The 25,818-nt window shown below is 37.6% G+C and overlaps 1 protein-coding gene across 7 annotated transcripts in view; it reads right to left on the bottom strand.

Annotated features, from left to right (window-relative positions):
- Positions 1 to 25,818, bottom strand: part of COBLL1 (cordon-bleu WH2 repeat protein like 1) — a 91,912-nt gene that overhangs the window by 48,353 nt on the left and 17,741 nt on the right. The window contains exon 1 of one of the 7 annotated variants that reach the window (XM_074873343.1): positions 24,935 to 25,058. The exons of 5 other annotated variants lie outside the window; for them this stretch is intronic. The gene's annotated coding sequence lies outside the window, so the exon portion shown is untranslated. Of the gene's footprint in view, positions 1 to 7,211; positions 7,292 to 24,934; positions 25,059 to 25,818 lie in introns of those variants that run through there. One more of the 7 variants, XM_074873345.1, reaches the window with a different exon arrangement.

Below are 25,818 nucleotides of genomic sequence, written 5' to 3'. Positions count from 1 at the left end.
TCTTCCCACCCCTATCAGTGCAGCAAAATAGCCTCTATATGAGGATTTATCTTCTACGCACATTAAACTTTTTTCCTGTCTATGATCTGACACTCGGAATCTATAGTCTCTTAAAACAAAACCCCTTCTTCCTGAGATCAGGGAAAGCACAGAATTTAACAATAAGTAATGTGTAATAAGGTATATTTTTCAATAGATATTTCATTAAAAATCTGTATTTAAAAAACAAAATCTTCAGCTAACATTCTACATTAGATAAGTTTCTACTCTTCTGTGTGCTATTAGCAAAGAGCACAAAATTCCCAAGTCCCTAAATTATCTGTTCATCATTATGTGGAAACATTGCATGATATCAGTTAAAGTCAATGGTGTCACAGTACATATAGCTACAACAGCATATGTACGTGCTTATTGCAAGTACACATCTTAACATTTTGCAGTACTTGATGGTAAGTCCCACTTGCTAGCACATCTTTAAAATTATATTTATTTCATACCACGACACAAAGTTATTTTTCCCATTTTCAGAGAGACTTCTCTTTCACATCTTGGATTCACCCATTCCCATTCTGGCTTCTTCCAGCCCAAGTCTGAAGCTGACAGAAAAAGAACTGATTGAAAGTCCTTTGTTTTACAGCACCCAATGAATTGGACCTGTTCTCACAAAAACCCATACTTTTAGCTTTTTCCAAAAATTGAAAAGGCTGCTTTGTTTATAAGCTTCTAGAGATTCTCCCCCTTAAAGACTGTTACACTCAGAAAATGGAAGTGAGAGCATCACCTGTAACTACCTACACTACATCTTAACCACCTTTCACTGCTGTTTGCTGCGTCCTACCTCCTCCATACACACACATTTCTAACAATTTGCTTGAAACAAATTCTAGAATTTTTTCAGTCACTTAAAGTTTTAGATCAAGAAGTCAAAAGTTATGCTACAGTTAGAACAAGGACTCACAAAATCCTCCTGCTAGAGAAAGTACAGTTGCTTCTATACAATAGATTTTACGTTATAGCGTACTCGTTGACAAATTACAGTTCACTGTTTAGATTCTCTGATCAGAGCTGGGAAAGGGCATTCCCTAAATTTACTTACCTTCTGCTACCTTTACAGTTGCGTTGTCCCAATTTTACCTCTAATACTCCTCCAAATAAGACTGCAAGACATCAGTTAGATCTAATGGAGAACAATGGTTGCACAACAGAGTATGCTTTTAGGAGCACCTCCAGATGAAAGAAAACCTCTGAGATAAAGAATGTCAAATAAACCATTCAGAGAGTAATATAGTATCTGAACTCCTCTTCTCTGTTCTTCAGAGTCACTCTGTCAGTTCTGGATGTTCAGTGCTGGTTTGCCCTAAAGCTTCTACAAAACAGAATTCATACCATGAACATTCCATCATGGGAAAAGGGCACTACTCGGTAGAGGTATATGAACTGACCAAGACATTTCCTTGTATCTTTATGACTTGCTAAACATGTAAGGCTATGAAGGCAAACTCCCAGAACTAACAGTCAACAAGTAAACTTTTCTCCTCACGAACAGAGCTCCCACCTTGAGGTGGGCATGAAGATACAAAAGTGAGACAACTCCTGAATACTACTCTTAGTGGAGTCTAGGGTTTACAGCAGAAGCCCATGCAATGGAACAAGTTAAGCGGCTGCCATTTGAGAATATGTGTCCTTTCTTCAGGTAAACTTACTGTCTACCGTGAGAGCCCATCATGTATTTGGGTCTTGCACTGAAAGACTAAGACAAATGAACATCTGAAGAGGGAAAAAGGCTCAGATAAACTGGGAAAGCAAACCACAACCACCTGCAAGGAGATCAAGAATCAAGCTTGAAATAAGCTATAGACTAGAGAAACTAAGCAAACCAAACAAACAAAAACCCCAGAATGCTGAAAATGTAAAAAAAGAAAACAGAAACTGCTTTTTCCTGGTCATTGTGTATCTGTTATAAAGACGATCGAACTGAAGAGTCCAGACAACTCACCTCAAACAAGTATCACAGAATGGCAGACACAAAAATCATAGAATCATAGAATAGGTTGGGTTGGAAGGGACCTTAAAGATCATCTAGTTCCAACCCCCTGCCATGGGCAGGGACACCTTCCACTAGACCAGGTTGCTCAAATCCCCGTCCAACCTGGCCTGGAACACTGCCAGGGAGAGGGCAGCCACAGCTTCTCTGGGCAACCTGTTCCAGTGTCTCACCACCCTCACAGTAAGGAATTTCTTCCTTATATCTCATCTAAATCTTCCCTCTTTCAGTTTAAAACTCGTTACCCCTCATCCTATCCCTACACCCCCTGATAAAGAGTCCCTCCCACCTTTCCTGTAGCCCTCTTTAAGTACTGGAAGGCCGCTATAAGGTCTCCCTGGAGCCTTCTCTTCTCCAGGCTGAACAACCCCAACTCTCTCAGCCTGTCCTCACAGGGGAGGTGCTCCAGCCCCTTGATCATCTTCATGGCCTCCTCTGGACCCGCTCAAGCAGGTCCATGTCCTTCTTATGTTGGGGACCCCAGAGCTGGACACAGTGCTCCAGGTGGGGTCTCATGAGAGCGGAGTAGAGGGTGAGAATCCCCTCCCTCGACCTGCTGGCCACACTTCTCTCTTGATGCAGCCCAGGACACGGTTGGCTTTCTGGGCTGTGAGCGCACATTGCTGGCTGACAGCCAGTTTTCCATCCACTACTACCCCCAAGTCCTTCTCTGCAGGGCTGCTCTCAGTCAACTCATCACCTAGCCTGTATTTGTGCATGGGATTGCCTCAACCCATGTGCAGGACCTTACACTTGGCCTTGTTGAACTTCAGGAGGTTTGCATGGGCCCAGCTGTCAACTTTGTCCAGGTCCCTCTGGATAGCATCCCTTCCCTCCAGCATGTTGGCCACACTAAACAGCTTGGTGTCATTGGTAAACTTGCTGAGGGTGCATTCAATCTCACTGTCAATGTCACCAATAAGGATGTTAGACAGCGCTGGCCCCAACACTGACTCCTGAGGAACGTCACTCGTCACTGCTCTCCACTTGGACATCGAGCTGTTGACCACAACTCCTTGAGTGCAACCATCCAGGCAATTCCTTACCCATCAAGTGGTCCATCCATCAAATCCATATCTATCCATTAAAAAATCAAAAGCATCAAAATCACTCCCAGCTTTGACTCACCTTTTTATAATACACAAATAGGCATACAATCATTAGACTCAGCATGAATCTTTTACCTTTGCCTAAGATCTATGGCTGTATGTATACATCAAACTTCTTTGTACCTCCTTTCTTACATAAAAGTCTCTAAATTTTTCTTATGCAAGGAAATTAAATTTAAACATTGAAGGTAGTCTTGAATGGCACATTCAACTTTTGCTTCAATTCCAGCACTACTTGCCAAGAATCTAAAAAAACAGTCACAAAACTGATAACACTGTCTTTCTCTGGACATCAATTACTTTGTTTTCACGTAGTTGCTTTTGGATCACAGAAAAGAGGCTCCTCAGCAGTACGTTGCTTTCTTCTGTAATTCTGTAATACATTGCCGACATTCATCTTTTAATGAAACTCTTAAAAAAAAATATATAGTTTTCTTAATCACAATCCTTAAGAACAACTTCTGGTACCTGACAAAAGCTATCCCAAAACACTAAGATTTGTTCTGCATACTAGAAGACTTACAACTTTGTTTTTAAAAGTATCATCAGACGATAATAAAAATGTATTATTCTAATATTTATCCTTAATTTTAAGCAGCCCAAGTATTTTCTGTACCAGTCTCATGGCATCTATATAACATGCCTATCAGCTTTGGCACCAGGCTTTCATCTCTAGATCAATACCAGCATTTGATACACTGTCTCTCTCTTTATTTCTATAATAAAAGCACCAGCTGGATGTTAAGATCAAGGTATGGATCAATGAGAGTCAAGCACTGTCCATTCTTAGGTTATCCCTTCAAACCAGGCTTACAATACACGTAGGACAAAATAATGAAACATATTTACTGTATCTGCTCCATAGAAAAATATGAGCTTTCAGGTTCTAAACTCATTCACTTCGTTATTTGTAGAAGAATCTGGGGTTATATTGTATGGATATTGTGTCTAGCAGGTGGCTCAGCAGGTACCAAAGAAACCTAAGTTCAGACACACATTTTAAGTTCCATTTCCAGGTAGAGGAACAAACATGAACAATTGTAAATCTTCTCTGATAATGGGGTATTTCACAGTGCACTTCTCTATACAGATTCCCAAGGCTGAAAGAAGACCAATATTGCAAATAATACTGGTATTTTAAAAATATTACATAAAAATAAGCTGGTACTAGAAATGAGGCATTGGGTAAATAGCTCTCCCAACACAAAAATGTGTCATGCAACTGATATGCCAACTGACATGCCAGTAATAATGCTACAAGTGATAAGACTATTAATAAACTGATTTTTGAAGATTATCTCTGTGGGTTTACTCAGTGAGGTTCCAGCAAACAACAAATCATCTGCAGATGTTTTCTTACCTATGTCTATATTCAGATGACTGCTACAATGAAAGCAAAAAATGTGAAATACCTATGTTTCCACTCTCTTTCCATAAATAAATTGGATCAAGAAAATAAGGCATCCCTGGAATCAAGACATGTTTTCAAAGCTTTTGCTAGAGAAAAGTTTTTCCTGGTCAATGGGATATGTGGAATCCCCCCCTAACTAGCCTCATCTCTAAAGAAAAGGACTTTTTAAAAAAAAAAAAAAAAAGTCATATCCTAGAGAGAAATAAGTCACAGGACTGGGACGGTAACCATGACAGTAAGGTGAAAGCTTAATGGAATCTTCAGATGTCTGGTTCACACTAAAAGCGAGAAAGCAACAAATGAATCCTCCAGTTCCCTCCAGACCATTTGGAACAGACACTGCCTGTCTGATTGTCTGTCCCCATGGCAGTGGCAGTCTTGAAAACACAAGAGACTGTATTCAAGCCATAATTAATGCAATGTTTTTTCTTATTACAAGGAAAAGGGGGGAGATGGTACGGGCATGTTTTTAACTGTGCCCCTCTTAGCATTAAAGGGCAGCAACTCCAGTATAAGGTTATGTAATGTAATATGAAAGACTAGCCAGCTCCCGAGCACAGATAGCCACTGACTTAGTAACAAAACATAGTTAGTTCCTCTCAAGGCATAAGAATTGCCTCGCTGTTAGGAAGACAGCCAAGAGCTCAGAATCCTAGCAGGCAACAGGGGATAAAAAATACCTTATGCTATAAGTTAGCTTAAAGGTTATTATTATTACTGAGGAATTATGTGTTCTTAAACAGAAGTTCCTTTACAGCACATTCTTTTGTGCCAAAAGTATTTTTCTCCTAAAATAAATAAATACATACAAATGAAAAAGAAGCAGTATAGTGGAAAATTAGTTCCAACATTACTTCTAAGGAGGTTAAGAACGTAAGACTTCTGAAGTAAATAGGGCTAACACAATATACAAACTTGGCATGTCCATGTGCAAGATACCTCTGCAGTAAGCATATACTTATGCAACCTTTCCACAAAGTATAAAATACAAAAAAAAACCCCGATTTACTACCAAAAGTACAAAAAACTTGAATGACATTCAAAACTATTAAAACTTCATACGACTTTATTATATTTAGTTATGGAAACAGCCTGACAGAAAAGAAAGAGAGCAGGAAAGAGAAAGCAGTAAATCTGTAACAGTAATTGAGTAATATATAACTGGCTGAATAAACAGGAAAAGAAAACAAAGAGCAGCTTGAACTGAAAGGGGGAGCTTAACCTTTGATACACTAATAAATCTAACAAATGCTTAAAACTCAAGCAAACGTATGTTACCTTCACTAGGAACAAACCCCCAAATCTTTTTTCAACAACTGCTATAAAAGGATGCTCACACAGATGTTCTTCTCCTATGACCAGTAAGAAAAGTTCAATTAAGGGCTCTCAAATAGAGTAAAACCTGAATCTGCCCTTCTCGCTGTTATCTCCTAGTCATGAAAGCAGGTATAACACCACTGTCTTTCAAAGCCAGCAGATGAAACACCTAGAGCTGTGCTCATGGCTTTTTCAGCTGCCATTCTGAACATCAATAGAGGTAAGAATTGCCAATTTATCTGAGCATTTCTGCTGCTGCTTTTCTCTCCTGTTCAAAATCATGTTTTAGAAGTAACACTGGAGGCAGACACTGGATGGATTTAGAGGTTGGGAAGGGTAAGGAAAAGGAAACAGACCCACTCAAGTATCACAGCAGCCAGGAAAGAGGCCGATATGGACCCTTCCCTTTTTCCTCACATACACACGTGCCTCAAATACAGGTACGTGGGTGTAGGTGTGGGTGGGTAACATAACATAATGCAGGACAGCAGCTAGGAAGCTCTTCAGTAACAGCAGGGAAGACAAACTTTACTCCCTCTTCCTTTTAGCTGCTACAGAAGGTTGGGTTCAGCTGCAACAGTCCCATTTCCCAGCTGAAGACTCAGATACAGGAAGAATAATTCTGTCAAGCACATCAATGCAACTTTGGAAAGCACTGCAGCTAATCTCTGTTTTTTATGCAGGTGTCTGGAACAGAACAAGCTTTCTCCCTTGTAGAAAGCTCTTCAGCCACCAGGAGTCTTTTCTTAGCAGTTATGTCCTTTAACTACCTATATTTTGGTAACACTTCAAAATGTTCTGTACATTTGCATAACCAAGAAATAGGAGAGGCTAACAGACTGGAGAACAGACATCACATTAAGCACTGGAAAGAAATGGGACACATGGAAATTTTCCTATCCTGAGCTTAAAAAAAAATTCAAATTATATATATACAGAGGCTATGTGACACATGAAGAATGGACAGAGAGTTCCTACACAGACAACCATATCAGCAAACAAGGTACTCTAGTTCATTACAGGAAATAAAATGAGAAAGGAAAAAAAAAGTTCAGGCTAAGAAATAGTACTAAAACAAGCATTTTCTTTAATAAATTGCAAGAGAAGCATCTTGGCAGTTAATAACCTGAAAACTAGGATGTAATAAAGAGGTTTCTCCCAAAGTATGAACAACATAGCTTTAGTTCCCCAAACAGAAGCACTGAGCATCTCGGGGTAACACACCTTGCAAAACTAAGAAGAAATGCTTTGAGTACCTACCTGCCAACAGATTCTCCTGCTCATCTTTCACAGCATCTTCCTCAGAAAGCAAAGTGGAAAACCCTCTTACCTTCAAGAACAGGGTGGCATTTACTACCTCCTCAAATGTCAGTGCTGCTGCTGGAGCCCAAGCCTGATCCCTCATGCACTGTGTGAACGGAGATGGGTGGTACAAAGCACAGCCAGAAGTCCTATCCCAGCTCTCTTCATAGCGTAAACCCGACCAGCAGTTTTCACAGCCACCTTTACTGCTGCTGACAGCAGAAGCTCCCTCCCCTTTGTCCTACTTTAACTTAAACTCCCTCATTGGTTGTCAATTCAAGGCCCCAAATGAATGCTATTATTTCCTCCCCAAACTCATCCCCAACTACATACAAGACCTGTCATTAGCCCCATTCTCTGATTTCTTCTGCACACTCAAAATCCCCTAGATCCATTTCTTGCTGGATTCTTGCAACAGGCAAGGAAGAAAAAAGATATTTCTTCAAAGAAAGCTGGCTCCCCCGCATGATGGTGGTAACACCAAAGCTATTTTGGATGACCTATTACTTCCATTAGAAAGCCTCTGCTCTTTCTGAAAAAGGGTACAGGACTTCAGCATTAACTATAAAGTAGGAAAAAATTCTTTAGGAAGGGCAGAAGCTTACTTCTTACTAACCTTTTATACGGATTATAATCAGCAGCAGCAGTCTGCTCTGGGGAATGTAGAGAAACTTTCCCATACAACTATGCTGATGAATAATTTGCTGTAACTACTATACTTCTCTCCTGTATTCACCCCCTCATCCTTTTCAACTTTCACTATCACAAGTTTACACCCAGTATTTTTCACTGCTGAGTTTTAATCATATTAACATATGATCCAGTGCCAGAAGCATAACTGAACAAGATTTCTTAAATTCTTTCTTTGTTGCTGTAAGCAAAGTGCAGCGAGGCATTGTGAAGTTATTTAGGCATTGAGTCTATTTAGGTACTACAAAATTATTTTAATGCTTTCCATGATAAATGAAAGTGATACATAATATTCAACGAATACACACAATACACAGCAATGACTCTACTAAGGCGTTGACTTTTACAAGTTATTACAAACAAGTGGGTTTTCTTCCAAACAGAATTGTAGATCAAAATCAGATGTAAGACAATTAAGGCCAGAAAAGCCTTACAGTCTGTATGAAGTAACAACATTCTCCCATTTAAAATAATCTCAATAACCTCATTCAAGCTTCTAGGCCCCAATCAGCTTAAAATATGGAACAGCTTCTATACCCAGAAATGTATCACCAAAATTTCAGCAGTCTATCCACATGAATTATAGGTCTTTTTATACCCTCATCTTGAGCCAGAAATGGGATTAAAAAAAGCTTTTGTACCTTGGACTAGAAGAATTACATACTTTCTCTGAAAACAGGACAACAGACATAAATTCTTCTTTCTTTTTACAGGCCTACATTTGAGTTCTGGCAATTTACCTACTGTCCTACACCCAAATTCTCCCTTCCCTCAAAAGTGCAATGACTTAAATGCTGCTGCAGATATATAATTATTGGTAAATATTCTTCCTCACAGCAGGTGTTAGGACAAGTTCAACCAAACAAGCAGGGAAACGCTGTGTAAATACCAACATTTGCATCCTTAGTCTTGCAAAATATGTGTCACTTTACATCAATTAACATTTCCAGAATTCCCATTTACACCAAAGTTTTATCCATGTATAGCAAACAAAAGTATTGCTAGTATGACACTCACCAGTAAGATAATACAAGTATTACTTTGAAGCCATTCTGCTGATCATCTGAACAAGGGAGGAAGAACAGTTAGAACTGACTGCACTACTTTCCTGCTTACCTGCAAGATAACAGAGGTTTTTCTTCTCCATTAAAATCAAGTGAATTTCTTTCAACAGCATATGCAGGTAGAAGGGACGGAGTGTGTGTGTGCATGGCAAGCTCACGGTTGTCCCCTTCCGCTACTGGTGACATCAGTAAGCCTACCTATTTATAATCCCACCACCTGACCACACAGCCTACGGAGTACATCTAGAGATTTGTATAGCCATTAATCCTGACATCTCTACTTCAGCCAATTCAAAAGAGAGTATTAAGTAGCTTTGTTATGTCTTCTGTGGCTTTATACCGTAAAAATAATCCAATCCTGTTTTCTGCGTCCCTTTTAATTTTGCAAGACAAGTTTAATGGTAAGTTTTAGAATTAGGACTCTTTCTTCCATGTTTTTTAGCTTTTCCTGTGTCTCTGTCTGTAAGATACCAAACTAAACAGTTCAGGTGAGCAAATTTTAATGATCAGTGGAATAGGCAGTAGAGACAAATACCCATTTAATGTAGTTAATTTCATCATCAGTACTACCTACAAAATTATTGAAGCTTAAGATGTTGATGAATCAATTTCACAAACAAAAGTACAATATTTATGCTATCAGAAAAACAAAAACCAACTTTGCAGTGTTTGAAGTAGGTTAATTTACAAAAGCTTGACCTTATTGTCAATTAAAAACAGAAGCTGCTTAAAAGTAATTCTCAAAGTCAAACCTAACACATACAGCCATGTAAGGACTGCTTACAATTAAGTCTGCCCAGGAATGGGAAGGAATGCAGTCAAACTCTTTGGGCAAGCACTATCATCAGTGGCAACATCCTGCAGGTTCCTATCATTGGTAAATGTTGCTTCTAGACCTGTATCAGGCCACACAGTGTTTCGAAGTGGCTTGTGTACCACTTCAGTGAGAGGATAACATCTGTGTGAGTGCACGTGTGCTGAGTGAACATTCCTGACAACTCCTTGTCCAGACTCTCTTACTCAAGAATTCCCATCACTAGCATCCATCCCCCATTATGTCAGACAAAACAGAAATGTCAGTTTTACCTAACGTGTGTAAGGTTAAATGAAAGATCAATCAGTGTGTTACAAGTCAAATGCAGTCTGCAACCAAACTTCAAGAGTTAACAATACAAAGAATAGAAATCCTTCAAGCAATTTCAATTGCTTGAAAATCTGGGAACAGAGATAATGCAGATGCAGTACGACTTGCAGGACTAGACTGCCAGCAGTAAGAATTTCAGTGCAGACAGTATCAATGTTGTCTAAAATACTAACACATTCCCTATGGCTAATATGTCCTACACAGGACAAAACATTTGGGAATTCCACTTGGAGGTGTTAATTACTACTTGGGTCTAAGGGCTGTAGCTAGAAATATTCTGTTAATATTCACAATAATAAAATATTTGGGTTTTTTTTAGTCCTAGTGGTATCTTGAGGTACTCAATTTTACATGCTGTTTATCTACTTAGCAATTCCCTTCTTATGGCTTTCACATATTAAGCAGTAAATTTATCGTTGTTGAAAATCACGTGGTTTTCATTCAGGGAGTCACCAATGGAATTTAATACTATCAACCACAATAAACAAGTGCCCAAGATATCAGATAACTTGAAAGGGAGTAAAGGAAAGGTTTTCCATTTCTGCAATTATGTACCTGGTTACTTCCCCTGCATCTCACAGAGATTAGTTTTACTTTTTTGCCCAATGACATCATTCTGCATAGGCTACTAGTTTTTAGTGGTTTTTTTTTTTTGTTGGGGTTTTTTTTTGTAAGTTCCTAGAACAATTGTGAAAGGTAAAACGTTGAGAATTTTAAAGACAGGGTGGAGGGATTACTTAGGGTATTAGGAAAAAAAACAAACATCTAAGGGAATGGAATTAAAATGTTTCATTAGAATTTCTTTAGGATTAGAATTTTAAAATGTTTCTCATTTTTCCATAAAGCATCTACTTAAATTACTCATCTTGGCACTGCTGTATTAGCAAACAGTCCCTAAAAAGGAAACATCAATTGACAAGTATCAGCAGCAAAAGGGAATGAATGCTTGTGAATGGATCATAAACATGGAATGTATTTTATTTCTTGTGTGCATGCTTTAAAAAGAAGTAAACAATCTAATTTTGCTAACTACAGTGACACAATAGTGCTAAATACAAAATGCTTTCTAGAGAGGCCCCTGTATAGGTCACATTTTTAGTACGTATGTTTCATACTCTTTAAATCACAGAATTGTTTCCAAGACCAAAAGGATATAAAGACTTGCATATACTAGTGAGAGCAGTAAAACAAAAGCTTCCCAATATTCATTTTTAATCTTTAATACCTTCAGATTCAATTGCCAGTGATTACCCAGAGCATTGAGTATTTCTGCACTGGGAGGGGGGGGGGAACAAAACCAAACACACCAAACAAAAACCCCCAGAAGCCCAATAGGCTGTTAGAACTCAACGGATGTGTATCAATTATCTGCATATGGAAAAGCTGGTTAGATTTATTATGTTTTTTAAAAATTCCCCAACAGGGACAAATCTGTGAAGTTGGGAGCTCTTTGAACCTATTGTCTCTATTGTTATAAACAAAACATTGTTTTTTAAAACTATCTGATATTTCATCTAACCCTGAAATAGTAATGATTATTTTTTAAAATAATATCCATGAGAAGCTAAAGTCTGAAAGCAGCAAGAATGGCAGGAAACCTGGATTTCTAGGCTAAGAATAGGCATTCTTCCAAATTAAATTCTTGCTTTATTAGTCTATTACTTCAGTTGCTTTGTACCTACTGAGATGACATCTCACCTGTGATGGATCAACCCAGTCAGGTCTCCAGGGAAAGGCAAATAGTTTTGTTCTATCAAAAAAAACCTGAAGAAGAAAGCATAGACAAGAGGCTTCCAAATGGCTTGGAAGCAGACCAAGAACTTGTTTTTCATATACAGTCTATAATCAACTTTCCTTGTTGATGTGACTTGCATAATCACTCAGTGTTAAGGGGGACTTAATCACGTTTCCATTATTTAACATTTGGTTTAAGGATTTTATGCAGCACCATTAGACAATTCTGTTGCATGTTCTCTTTTCACTTACTTGGAACAGTTAGAACACAACAAATTGGTACATGTACAAATGGTAAATGTAAGAACATGAAAGCTGAGAGACCACATCATTTTGTCCCTTATATGAAAGCCATATCACACCTTTGACCATCCCTGTTGATCCTCTCTGAACCTTCTCCAGTTTTACTATATGCTTTTGGAGATGACAGAGACCATAACTGTGCACTGTATTGTCATTATAGATTATACAGTGACATAATCATGTTTTCTCTCTTCTTCTCTATTCCTTTTACACATGGCAAACTGATTTGTATTAAATGGATCTAAGGTGAATTTAATCTCATTCTATTATCCATTTATTTTTGTAAAATCCTTCTGCAAGTCTTCAGAGTCACGTCTCCTCTCATTACTATGAATAATAACTTTTTACTGTCACCAAACCTGCCACCTGACTATTCAGCTGCTTTTCTAGGTTATTAACATGTTGAACTAAGAGTTCCAGCACAGATCCCTGTGGAACTCCAAGGTTGCCTCCCCTCACCTCCATAGCAGACCATTTCACATACCTTTGCTCTTAGTTTTGGGCAAGTTATTTACCCATGCAAGATCTACAGTCTCATGCCATGCTTGTTTAGTTTTCCTAAAAGGCTTTAGGTTTGACACAAGCAGAAGCCTTTTGAAAGACCAGAAAGACTGCACCAGCTGGCTTTTCCTCATCCATTTGGTCAGCTCAGCACTTAGATTCTTTTTATATTTTTACAGCATTAAGACATTTACACTGTAGATATACTGCTATATCGAAGAGTTCCTCATTTTATTCTAACTGTGCTTGTTGCATCACAGTCGGCAGAGAAACAGATTTTTGTTCGTAAGTTCACTCACCAAATTTATAGTTTGTCTTGAATACTAAGGCAGTACTTAAGAGCCCTCACCAAAGCTGTCCTAGCTGCTGTGCAAATTCAGGATAAAAAGAGAGTGCCTACCCAGAAAACTTTTGGGGACAATATCTTGGGCTGCCTGTCGTCAGTGTGACTTCTCTTTAACTGCTGCATGACTCTTCCACTTCTCTATCTCAAGTACAACCTTTTATCCTCATTTTCACATCATAGATCACTCCTCTCTCTACTCATCCCAAAGGTAATATGCAAACACTAGCACATTTTATGACCTTACTGAGTCACATTTCATCTCAGCTGCTAAGGATCTGCCTCACTATCCCACAGTTATTTTAGAATTTTCTTCTGTGCCAGTTCTCTTCCCAAGAGGAATGTTTGTAACTTTTTTCATCGGACCACCACCTTCTCACCCAAGGCTCTACCTGCATTACACCTACAAACATCCGACAATGGAGAATCCATAATATTTCATGGTAATACATTACAAGTTCCCGCCTTTTTAAGGTCAAAGACAACCACAAATCAATGGACTTGGGAAAGTTTGTACGGATTAAGCTCTTTAGAGGAACACAGGGTTAAGGTAAAAGGAGCAGCAAAAACCCCAGCATCTGATGAGAGCAACATGCTTCAATTCATGCTCACTATTCAGAGAAAGAGAAACTACTAATAGATGTTACCCAGAAGTTTTTACTTACTTACAACCAAAAAGAACTCTAAATTGCAAGACAGTCCTCACCTTCTGAGTTTTGATGATTCAGACATATTTGAGAGAATATGACACTGAAATTGAGGGGTCATTAATTGCCCAGGTATTACCATTTTGGAGAGTCAGCACCTCTTCGTCCCCAAATACTGAAGTTACAATACAGAAATTGTAAACTAAACCAAATACATCATTTAAGGGGTAAATGACACATTACTACGGTGGTGGCACTGCCACAGCAGTAATGGTTGCCACAAATAAAATATAAGAGACAACTGGGGTTGTAAATTGGGGGATTTTTTTCCTAGTATTTTCCATGTCAACTTGATATGGCTAGGTAACAGATGGTATATTATGTTTTTCCTGCTTTGACACAATTTAAAAACAAGCTACAGATGGCTATAATGAAATCCTTGTTAACACACTTATATTTTCACAGTTTAGTATAGCAATAATGAAACTTTCAGGTCTGGAATTTCCTGTTGGTTAATTAGTGGTTAGGTTAATAGCCTGAGGAAGTGCACAACCCAAAAAGTTTCCTTATTGTTTAATCATATAATTACTATATTCATATTTCTGGGAAAGCTCTCAAGACAGATTTAATGTCACAGTAAAGCTACCTTTATAACCCTCCCTCTGTTTGTGAAACAACTGTATTATTTTATTTAGCAGAGTGTGTAGGCAGGAAGGCCATGAACAGGACTAATTCAGCTGCCTCTGGGAAGTTTCAGCTTGTTTTTATTTTAGATACACTAACATACACTTACAGAATTCTTCAAATACACATTACACCAAACACTCTACAGAAAAGCTAGGATAGAGAACTCTTGGTCTATTGCTATAATGTTTCCGTAAGATCATTGATTAATGCTTAAATAATTCCTTTTTTTTAATCCCAGTTTATAACCCTCCATAAAAGCTTGAAATACAACATATGGTTAGGAGCACACCAAGATATCACTAGATCTGGGATCTAGAAAGAGAAAAAAAAAGAATCACCACAAATCTTGTATTCAGGTTATTTCGATAAATGAAGCTGCTGCTGTAACATAAACATGCATAACACTAGCTGTAAATTAAACAACATGATTAAAATAGTAGTGAAGGATGTGGTATTCACAGCTAAAAGCTCTCTGGGGTTTAGTAATCCACACTCCAGTTACTAACTGATGACACTGTGCCTTCATTACTGTGTTACTTACCCTACAAGATTAAAGCTGCAGCAAAGAGCCATACCCACACACGCTCCAGTCATGCCTTCACTGGGTGGTACAGGCATATCCCCAGACAATTGATACCTATGCTGGTGCTACAGCACAAGAAAACTGGTATCGTGGCAGAACCAGGTCCCAAAATATGATTGAATGATGTTGTTGAATTTTTTTTTTAACTGCCATCACCAAAAACCTACACTTAGAAAATGCAGCCCTCCTGTACAAGCAGTAACATACTGAGTTACCACGCAAACACCAACTGAAACAACCGTACCACTCTATGAAGCACTAGAGGTTCAAAAGAGGATCGCTACTGCCAAGACATCATGCAAGGAACACAATGTGGAAAACTTGACTTGTGACCAAACTTACACAGTTAAAAAGAGACAGTATGCAACGATTTAAAAGCTGTAATGCTAAAAATATCTTTTAAGCCTCCAAACTCACTTATGACAGAGGACCACAGGGAAAGAGAACTTGTATTTTCTAACAAACACCTTATTCTGTAACAAACACTATTATTATGACTATTCTGTAAGATTCTGGAGCCCTCCCATTTCTTCACAATTTATTTAGACAACATTAAGGAGAACTGAAACAGTATTATCTTCCTTAACCAGCGGAAGCAGGAGCCACACAACACAAAGACTTTCGGGAACACTAAATGTCACTATGGGATTCAACAATCAAATGTACCCAAAAACAAACAACTGAAAAAAAACGCCAGTGTTTTTGGATATCTGAGAATTACAGCTCCAAACAGAACTACTGAATGTCCTTAAATCACTCTCAGAGGCCTAGAAAGTCAATAAAAAAAAAATGACAGACAAAATAAAGCTCCCACAGTGATGATCTTCTGAAAAATCCCATGTTTTAATTCAGAAACTTCAGATCCAGTTTCACATACAAGCTTTCATAATAATATCCATTCCTTGACAGAATAGTCTGTACTTCGATGGATCGATCTTTTTATGGCACTGTTGCTGTACGGAATTTAGATGTAGCTTTATTAAAAAGTTGAACAAGTTTCTTGTTCTGAATGTTTACATGTAGTATAATGCTGTTTTTAAAAACCTGTAGCTCTGGTCAAGTTTAGTAACACTCACTCTTCTCCTCCCAAAACAAAAAGTTAAAAATAATTGCAATGTTTCAATGCTAAACAGTTTGTGAAGCAAGGACACCTTATGTTTGCTTCATCCAGCACTCCTCCATTCCATTCCTCAGAACTGTGTATCGGGTGGTGTCCTCTTCATCTTTTAAGTTCCTGCACTTATCAGATGATAAATTAGAAAGGAAGGAAGAAAATAAAGAGAAAGGAAAAATAATAAAAGTGAACATCATACTGCAGTTATAAATTTTGTCATGCAAGTTTCAGGTACTTCCTCAAAGTAAAGTAAACATGAGACAATGGAAAAATTATACAATCAATCACACTGGGATCAATACTAAAATTTGTAATGAAAAGCCCTCCCCTTTTTCATGATGACATTAAATAATTCAGATCAGAGTTTGTTTACAGGAGCTGAAACTGATTTACAGCACGGCCTTCGTTCCAAAGCAGCAAGAAGCCACCTGGGGAGCAAAAGCCCACAGTTGCAAAGATGGCACCTGGGAAGGAATGTGCCTCAGGTTCTCTGCCACCCATAAGAGAGGAATGAGGAAGAAAAACAGAGTGTTCTTTCTTACTTAATATGCACACACACAAGCTCCTTAATTCAGATAAGCACATATCTTTGGAATCAGTATCACAGACAACTAAACTGGGAGTATACCACACCAACTTCTGGAAGGGGCAGCTAGTCACATTTGGGGATTCTCTCTAGTATTTAAAAGAAGAAAGCACAAATCAACAAAGTTGAAAAAAAAAGAGAATATGCCTTCCAAAATACTGACTTCATTATAGATATAGCAGAGACGATATGGTACCATTAACAAAACAGTTTAAAATATCTCCAAGAAGATCAAACGTAACACCCTGAAAGTACTATTTGCACCACTACGATTTAAATTTTTTTAAAAAAAGCTCAAGTTGGAGTTTGTCTGATTCAAACCATAATTCTAAAGTAATATTCAGAAGAAGTGCAAGTGCTCCAGTCATATTCAATCTCTGTTACACAGGTTACAGTATTGGGGAATTTACTTTTTTTATTTTAATTTTAGAAAATCTACGGTATAATACTAGAAAAAACACTCCTGCCATGGGCTTTTGGGGGTGGGAAATGTATTTTACATTGGCAAAAAATGACAGAGATCATGTTTCATCTTCCACCATTCAAATATTTTGCTGGAACACCCACTTGAATGTAGAAACCTTACTTGCACTACCTCAACAGGAGCTCATAGGCTCCTTGAACTTGCTACTAGAGAAACCAGATATTCTAGAAACTAGGTACAACACCCTAATGGGCGTACAGCTCATCAGAGTGCTATACCACTTGCGCAGACTGTCTCCTCTCTGCAATAGTACAAAACAGATGCCTAACAAAATTTTGTACGCTAAAATATCCCAAGTTCTTATAAGCTCTTCACAGAGCAGGACTGTCAAGCTTGATTTTCTACCTACTCAGAAAAGATTAATAAAAGAGGTGATTCAAGTATTCAAACACTTCTATTTGTGGGGAATACCAATACTGAAATCCTATCAAATGAAAAAGCTTACAAAGAACAAAATGAATGAAAGCAGGAGAAATGAAGAAATGCCAATAGCACAGTTCAGTGAAGCCAAGTTCTGCTGGGGGGGGGGGAAGGAGAGAGAGAAATATTTACTCATGCAGTAAGAGGCCTCTTATGCCACAGTAAGTTCACAAATGTTTCTAGGTGTATTGTCATTTAAACTACTAAAAAATCATTACATTATTGTAGCGTTATATACCAGCCACACAGAACATTTGGTCTGCTTACCTGATTATTACCTACTTTTAAACTTGAGCCTACAATACACCAAGTTTTTATGATTCAGTGTTTTACTTTAGCCTTGTAAACTTTGAAGGCCTTCAACAGAAAGGCAAACAGTTATGGTAGGTGGCTATTTCTGGCAATATTTTTCTTCTATTAAACAATCCAAGTTGGACACAGCATATCACAGAACTGAAGGAACAGCATGTGGCAACACCAGGGCTTTTTGTTGGGGTTGTTTTGGTTTCCCTCTCGCCTTGTGTACTGTTTGTAAAAACCAAAGAGCATCTTTTCATAAAGTTTCTTAAAGATAGGAAGTTTTATAGATGAGCTCACGTGACAGTTTTTTAAATTTTAAAAATATAAACAGAAGTACCTATTAATAAGAAATGGAAGGGCATACAGCAACAGTCATGAATTTCACAACCACGAGCACAGATTTTCCTTCACAACGAAATAAAGTGCCATTACAGACACTAATGGGCAACGCTGAAGTCTTACCAGAACTTGAATCACATGGTATACCAAGTTTTTAAATGTATTTTCTTAAAATAAAATCACAGTCTTTTTGTGATCTAGGGTATGAAGTGAGACACTTTGCTAGCCAAAGTTCTAATATGGAAAAGACTCAAGCCAGGACCTGCGATACACAAGAATGTACATGCATGTGTGCATTTCAGTATTCTGTTTTGTTTTAAGAAAGGGTAATCAGAATTGTCCATGACTTACATTTGAGTCATTTGAAAAACATCCACTGAACAAAAAACATCTAAAGTACAATAAACTTGCTCCTTCCATTGACTGCAATATAAATTGTTACAGCATCCTGAATAGATTCTGCAGTAACTTTAAATCACAGACACTTTAGTTTACACATCCCCAATACTGCAGAAGCCTGATATGTGACAGACAGAACAAACACGCTTCCTAAAGAAAGATAAGTCATAAAAAACTTCTCCGTGACTTTCCCCTCACATCCACTTCTACCTTTGGTTTTTACTATCTGGAAATCCAGGCTACCTAACTGCAAGTATTAAACCACTCAAAAATGTTTCACAAAAATAAAGTACAGTCTTTTAAATGTTTCTTTTTAAGCCTTTTGTTCATCATTTTGCTTAGATGCACACTGTATTTATATTAAACATAATTTAAAAATTGCAACACTTGTCTAAGAAATCCTTCTGACAACACTAGAAGAAGAAAACTGCATTTTTAATTCTCACTGTTTAAGACTTTCCAACTAGACATAACAAACAGTACAACCTACAGGTATGGACTGTAGTATCAGATATTTCTACTGCTGGATTTAAGATTCTGCAAGAACTCAGACCCCACATTCACATGACTATTTACAGTTTACAAGCAAGATATGTGAATTTGGAAAAAGAGACATTCACTTTTTAGAAAAGGCCAAGTACAACTTCTGTAATTAGGACACAAATGTGAATGTAAGCACCTGCTTATCAGAGAAAGCCTACAAACATTAAATACACAGCTCGATACTTACGTGCTCTCACATTTTGTTTCTATTACAGAAAAATAAAAAGCCCTCAGCGAAGATACTGAAGCCCAGAGGTGTCTGAGTAACACATGCCGAGGCTTTGCTAGCCCAGACTCGATTTGTCCCCTTAGTCACTCGTCCTGTCTCTGCATAGCGCGAGCAGCTCTGGGGCAGGCAGTGAGCGCTCTGTGATGTGAGGAAAGTGAGCAGGCCAAGAGTAGAGCAACACAAGCCTGGTAAGTTCATTACATTAAAATAAGTTACTTTTGCAGCAAGAAAATGCTGAAAGCATGTTAAAAGCATTACAATAAAAACCTCTTACAACACTAAAAGCGCCAATTTAAAACACTCAAAAAAAAATGTAGCCAAACACTGTCCTTGGACAAGAGAGTGGCAGGTCAGCTTTTGGTACCTCAGGGCCAGGTGGTGGGCGGTGGCAGTGAGCCCAGGGAACTGCTGCCCACACACACCTGCACTGAGCGACAGCATTAGTGCTGGCACCTAGGCAACAGGGGCAAGAGAGTCAGTTCTGCTCCCTGCCAGAATGGCAGGAAGAAAATACAGATGGGTAAAGCCCTGCTTTTCACCCAGAGATGTTAGTAAAACTAAGCTGAGTGAAAAAAAAACACATTCTGCTCTCTGAGACAGGCCAGGCAGGTGAAGTGCTGCAAAGTTCCTTCCTATACACTTGCTTGGTGTGAAATATCCTCAACATTGTATTACTTCCTATAAATGAAAACCAGAGACTTAAACCTGCAGGCACTTACTTACCCACCCCCCCCAAGATTTGAGTGACTCTTCAAAATGGTGCAAGGCAAAGCACAACATATCCCTCAAAGCATAATGCTGCTTTTAAGAACAAAGTCTCTCCGACATCCTTTGATTAAAGTCAACAAAAATGCAGATGCCTTGAATGCAAAATAGTATCAACGATCTTCATAAGAAATGCTGTGTCCACTTAGTCAATCTAATTTTAAAATTAAACCATCTTCCTAGACCTCTTTCTGGTTCTCCATCTAAGCAGGGACAAATAATGCTGTCTCACACAAGTTAGGCAAAGAAATGTGCTGTACTATCCTGGTTAGACCAGGTCTGCAGCCAGGAATACAGACATTTTAGAAATTCACAAGTGATCTTCCCACTGGGGATGAGGGACCAGAAACTGGTTTAAGAGGAGCCATGAAAAAAAAAGCCACAGGGTGGCACTGCAGGTAGGCTGTATTTTGAAACTTCTTGGCTTCTTCTTCTTTTCCAGGCAAATCAGAGCATATCTAATCCCATCTGTATAAAACAGGAGACTGGTTCATTAGTTTTTCTTCAAGCATTGTATTGTTCAGCAACAAATATCCCTAGAATATAAATCACATCTTAAAAGAGGTACTCTACTGCAGACATATCAGGGTATCTTACAAATTCATTAAATGGTATTAAAAGCATAACACACGAATGCTATTGTAAAGGTACTCTGAGAATTGATACATATTTTGGGTTTGTTAGTTCATTTTGAAATAATTTAAGAAAAAAATCTTCAAAAAGCATGTGCATTTTCATACAAAAGCTACAGAATTTTCTTCCTATCATGACTTTTTATCAATGTTGAGATGCCAGAATCTAAACAGTTCTCTCTTCCTCTGAAAGGAAGGACAGTATTAACATGAGAAAGTGAATGCAAGTCTGTGAAAAAATCTTAATACTGCATTCAACCCTATCATATTCTTTTAAAACATTTTCCTTCTCATGTATAAAAGATTCATGCATCATTTCACCAAAAATAGAAGACTTAATACAGCAATATTTCAAAGCAAGACTTAGGAGTCTATTTAATCTGCTTTACTGGCTTCTTCTCCCCCAAATTTCAAGTCCCTGGCATTCAAACTGAAAGCCAAAACATTTGCAAGAAAAGCTATTCCTGTTTAGTGAAGAAACTGTTTTCAAAGGAGATTTGGAGGTCATCCAGGATTGCAACAGTTACTTTCCACTTTATAAAACAAAAGCTTCCTTTCAAGGTATAAACCTGATATTTCAGTAGATTCTAAACTAACAGATAATGTATGACTATACACAACCATTTTAGTCACCTGGAATCCTAGATCATTTTAAATGTTCAGTTTGAAAGTATGATCAGTAACAGTCTTCCTTGTCAATGCTTCTAGTAATAAATGAAAATAAGCAAAAAGTTGTATTTTCATTCAGTTGCATCACATTATAAATTAGAACACCAATTCATCTGCTGTCATTTTTCTGACCCCAGAGTGCAAGAATTCTAAAAAATGTGAAGTTTTATTCCCTCAGACAGAAGTTCAAGAATGGATTGGTAACTGTTTCAACAGTCAAGTAACAATAAACCATTCTTTTTGCCACAAGATTGCTCCTTGTATTTTTTTAAACTGTTTATATAGGGAGATTATTTTGCTATTAGACGGCATGACATTAATATACTGACAAAGAAATACGACAATATAGCGGTGACTTTAACACTGGATAAGGCAGATGATTATATAATGGTATTAATTTCCAAAGCTACACAAATTCTATTTGAGCATATTATCTACCTATTTTGCTGACTCTTATACTAAAGCACTCTACAGTCTAATAAACAGTTTCAGATACTGTTTATTAAAAACATTAAACTATTAGAAACAAATACTAAATTAACAGGTTAGTGACCTGATAAAATAAATTGATTTGGGCACCAAAACTTCAGTGCCTGAGTCAGTATTTCCTAAAAATCATATATTTAATACATATTCTTTAAAATATATATTTAATAGAAAAAAACCCCAAGAAACTGCAAAACACAAAGGAAAATACTTATTACTGAAAAGATTTAGCTATTATTATTTCCTCTGCTTGGGTTTGGAGAGCAAGGGCTTCTGCTGAAGTGTTTGCCTGTAGACACTGAGTAACTATACTCATAACACTTCATACAATAACTTCCCAGTTCATCATACTGTTTACACATAACACAGCAAGGTCATGTGCTGATGCAACTGATGACAGTGAGCTCCATTAGTTCTAAATAAAATAAACTATTTAAGCTAAAAATAGACAACACTGGATGCAATCTAATAGTGCCTCAAATACATTTTCTGTCCACCTCTATTGCCACCTATACCATTATTAATAGAAAACTAAACACAACTGGACAAATTTGGGAAGCAGGTACTTTGCTCATCAAGGCCATAGCCTTAAAAGTATGGCCTCTGAGAAAGCTGTGTATAATAAGATATGTGGAGGAAGTAACTACCATGACTTCTGTTGAGTTCTGTTTTCTTCTGCTGTTTAATTTCCTCACTTAAGGCAGAGAAGTGTTCACTGTTAATTTGTACGTATTTTGCACAGGTTTGGAATAACGCATCAGGATGGCACAAGGAACCCTATGCAACTAAATAGCTAATTTTGCTAATCATATTGCTAATAATCGAATTGCTAATCATAATTTCAAAACTAGCCAATGCATTAAGCTTCCATAGTCGGTCATTAGTAATTTGAACAGCACTTGGTCTATTATATGCCATTACAGAACTTTGCAGTTCTAGATGAGGAGGTTACACACACACTTCCCAATGAAAAATAATAAAAAAATTCAAATACTAAAATTTTAACTTGCAAAAGTCAAATAACAAAGAAAGGATTCCGACAATCCTAGTCCTGTCTCACCCACTGTAGAACAAATTAAAAAATTTAAAAAGAAAAAAATAAATCTGTTTTCACATCTTTGGTATCTGAGAATTTCATGTCTATTTATGCATGCAGATGACCAAATAGTTCCCTTCATTTTTTCAAATACCCTTGAACAGAAGTATTTGTTCAAGAACATAAAGAACAGAAATTAAAGAGCTGCATAGCTTTTATCACTGCAATGCAAAACATTTATGTCCAATTCTTAACTGCAGTATCACACAATTTTACACTCTTCCTCAAAAGTGCAATCAATATGCAGCCCCCATTTCTATACAAACCACAGGAATTTAGATGCAAGAAAACAAGTTTTAAAAAGCAAAACAAAACTCTCCAGACAACTACTAGCCAGCACTGTGAGACACATTCTTACATTCCCATGGAAAGTTAACAGTACAAGGAGCCACATGTTCCCTTGAGGCCATGCACAACTGAACTATTGGACAAAGAACAAGTTCTGATCCCCCTCACTTGCACATACACATAGATCATGGGAACTCGTTTTCTCTGGGTCACTCGGCTACACAGCTGTGTGTCATTTGTTTTTAGAACACAAATGTCTTCCTCTAAATGAACAACCAATTACTGCATGATCCAAAAAAAAATATCCAGAAAAGACAAAAATATCTGTATTGCTAGTATGGTATGCTTGACAGCGTAGGCTAAAAACATATGCAAAGCTCCTATTTCACTAAACAGTACAAGAGTATCTTATGAGCACAAATTCTGCCAAATTAAAAATTTGAGACAGGTGACTATTATCATAAGATCACTCCCAGGAGTCCAAAATCTATGTTGCAGAAGCCCCATTACACTGTGACAATCTTGTCTCCAGTTTGTTGCTGACATATGACTAAAACTTACACTAGCTTTCTGCATCTTTCTATTATTTTCTCATTACTTAAAATAGAAATTAATAACAACTATCAAGATTATCTAATGGATCAAAAAGATATTTTCACTCCTGGATTCCTACTGAGATTTAAAATGTAGCCTGCATACATGAAGACTTCTTTCCATGTAACTGCAGCTACCAAAATATGTAAGTGGTTTTGTGTTTAAAGCGCTGGGACAGCCACAAATTAAGTTTGTTAGACAAAGGTGGTCTAGCATTGACTCGGACATACAGATAGGGATCAGAAAAATAGGCTATGGCCTTATTTGTCACTTTGGATATGTACAGAGGACCAACAAGCTGTGTCTTACTGCTAGGAGATACCAGAATTCACCTGTCAAATTAGGGATTAAAGACAGAGGAAACAGACTGTGTGATTCCTCCTCTTCATAAGGTCCACCAACCTTTCACCATCTTCTGTATATAAGGACCAGCCATTGGCTACACAACCTCACTGAATCCCACTGCAAATCACAGTATGAATTACTAGACCACACCTAACTACTCACCAACAGCCTGACTGAATCTGTTTTCTAAACAAAAAAGAAAATTAACATGGCTAAACAATGGTTGTTCATAAAACACCTCGCACCACTGCACTATTTCTGCATGTGCAGTCACATGGTTTCTCAAGCTCACCATCCTTTTTAGTCTCATAATTCTGTTTTCTGCATATTTGCTGATGTGAAATGACAGGGTTGAATGGGGGATACAACTGTCACAGTAACACTGTATGAAACATTTTTTTAGACCGTATGTTTAAGTATGATCCAGCAGCCTTTAAAAATACTCTACCATTAGCCTTCTGGGGTTATGCGTGCCTAATAAGGATACCAGGTGGCTGTCAAAACCAAAAAATCATAAAATTACGTAAGTTTCTGAGAAAATTGCAAGACAAATTTTACAGCTAGGCCAAGCTATCATTTCTCTCTCTTTTTACTGGTCTTTTTTAGCCCAAATTACATGGCTGCATAACTTTTATCACAACTGACACCAAGTGATGCAGCTGAGTGACTGGTGAAGGGAAAGATAGAATCATAGAATCATTTACATTGGAAAAGACCCTTAAGATCATTGAGTCCAACTGTAAACCTAATGCTGCCAAGTCCTCACCTTCTTCATTGGAGGGGGTGAAGCCGCCTCTTCACATTATCCCCTCCTGTTCATATTCTTTCAATTTTTTTAAAATAAGAAAGAGAAGAAAGGAAATCGTCCCCACTTGCTCATGATGGGCAAACCCACAACATGCCTCTGGGTCACACTGGGTAGACGTTCCAGCCTTCCACACTTCTTACGCAAGGGGCTGGAAGGGAACAAGAACAGAAACTGAAACTAGAAAGAACAATCTTTCTGCTCATCTTGAGCTTATGTGAAGCACCATGCCGTGGTCAGTGAAAGCTGTCACCACAGATTCCCAAAGAAGAATATGTACATTGACCCTACTGGTTTATATACTTGGAATTCAAGACACTTAGCTTTCTTTATAAGCTGTGTTAAGGGAAGTGTGTAATGAGAATTAATTTAACATTTGACAGATCATTTCTACTGTTGGCAACTACCAACAGTGACAATATATACAGCATTGTCATCTGAAAATATGCAGAACTTTTAAGAATAAGCTCTAAAAACCAAAGGAAAATGCTTGAACTCAAACACCGTCAGTGAGTATACACATATAAGTATGTGTAAGCATATGTAAACCAACAGAACAAGTCAAATGAGTAAACAGTGATTCTAGTAGTATTTAGAATTATCCTTTCATGTACAAAACATACTCTTGCTTATATGCCACAAACAAATACGGATAGCTTAATTTCATCGGCACAATGAAACACAATTCCATATATACTAAGGTTTGGTATTACTATGTTGTTCTTCTAACCAGAATTTAAGATTAGTCTGAGTCTCAAGATGTACAGTAGAACTTGTTCATGATACTAGCCTGAAGTTTTTTGGGTTTATTAAACATGTAAGTACATTGTAAAACTCAAGACAGT

The sequence above is a fragment of the Strix uralensis genome, chromosome 6 (genome assembly GCF_047716275.1).
Source record: "Strix uralensis isolate ZFMK-TIS-50842 chromosome 6, bStrUra1, whole genome shotgun sequence".
In the NCBI taxonomy this organism is placed as follows: domain Eukaryota; kingdom Metazoa; phylum Chordata; class Aves; order Strigiformes; family Strigidae; genus Strix; species Strix uralensis.
The sequence above is the reverse complement of the archived record's forward strand: the minus strand, read 5'-3'. Positions and strand labels throughout refer to the sequence as shown.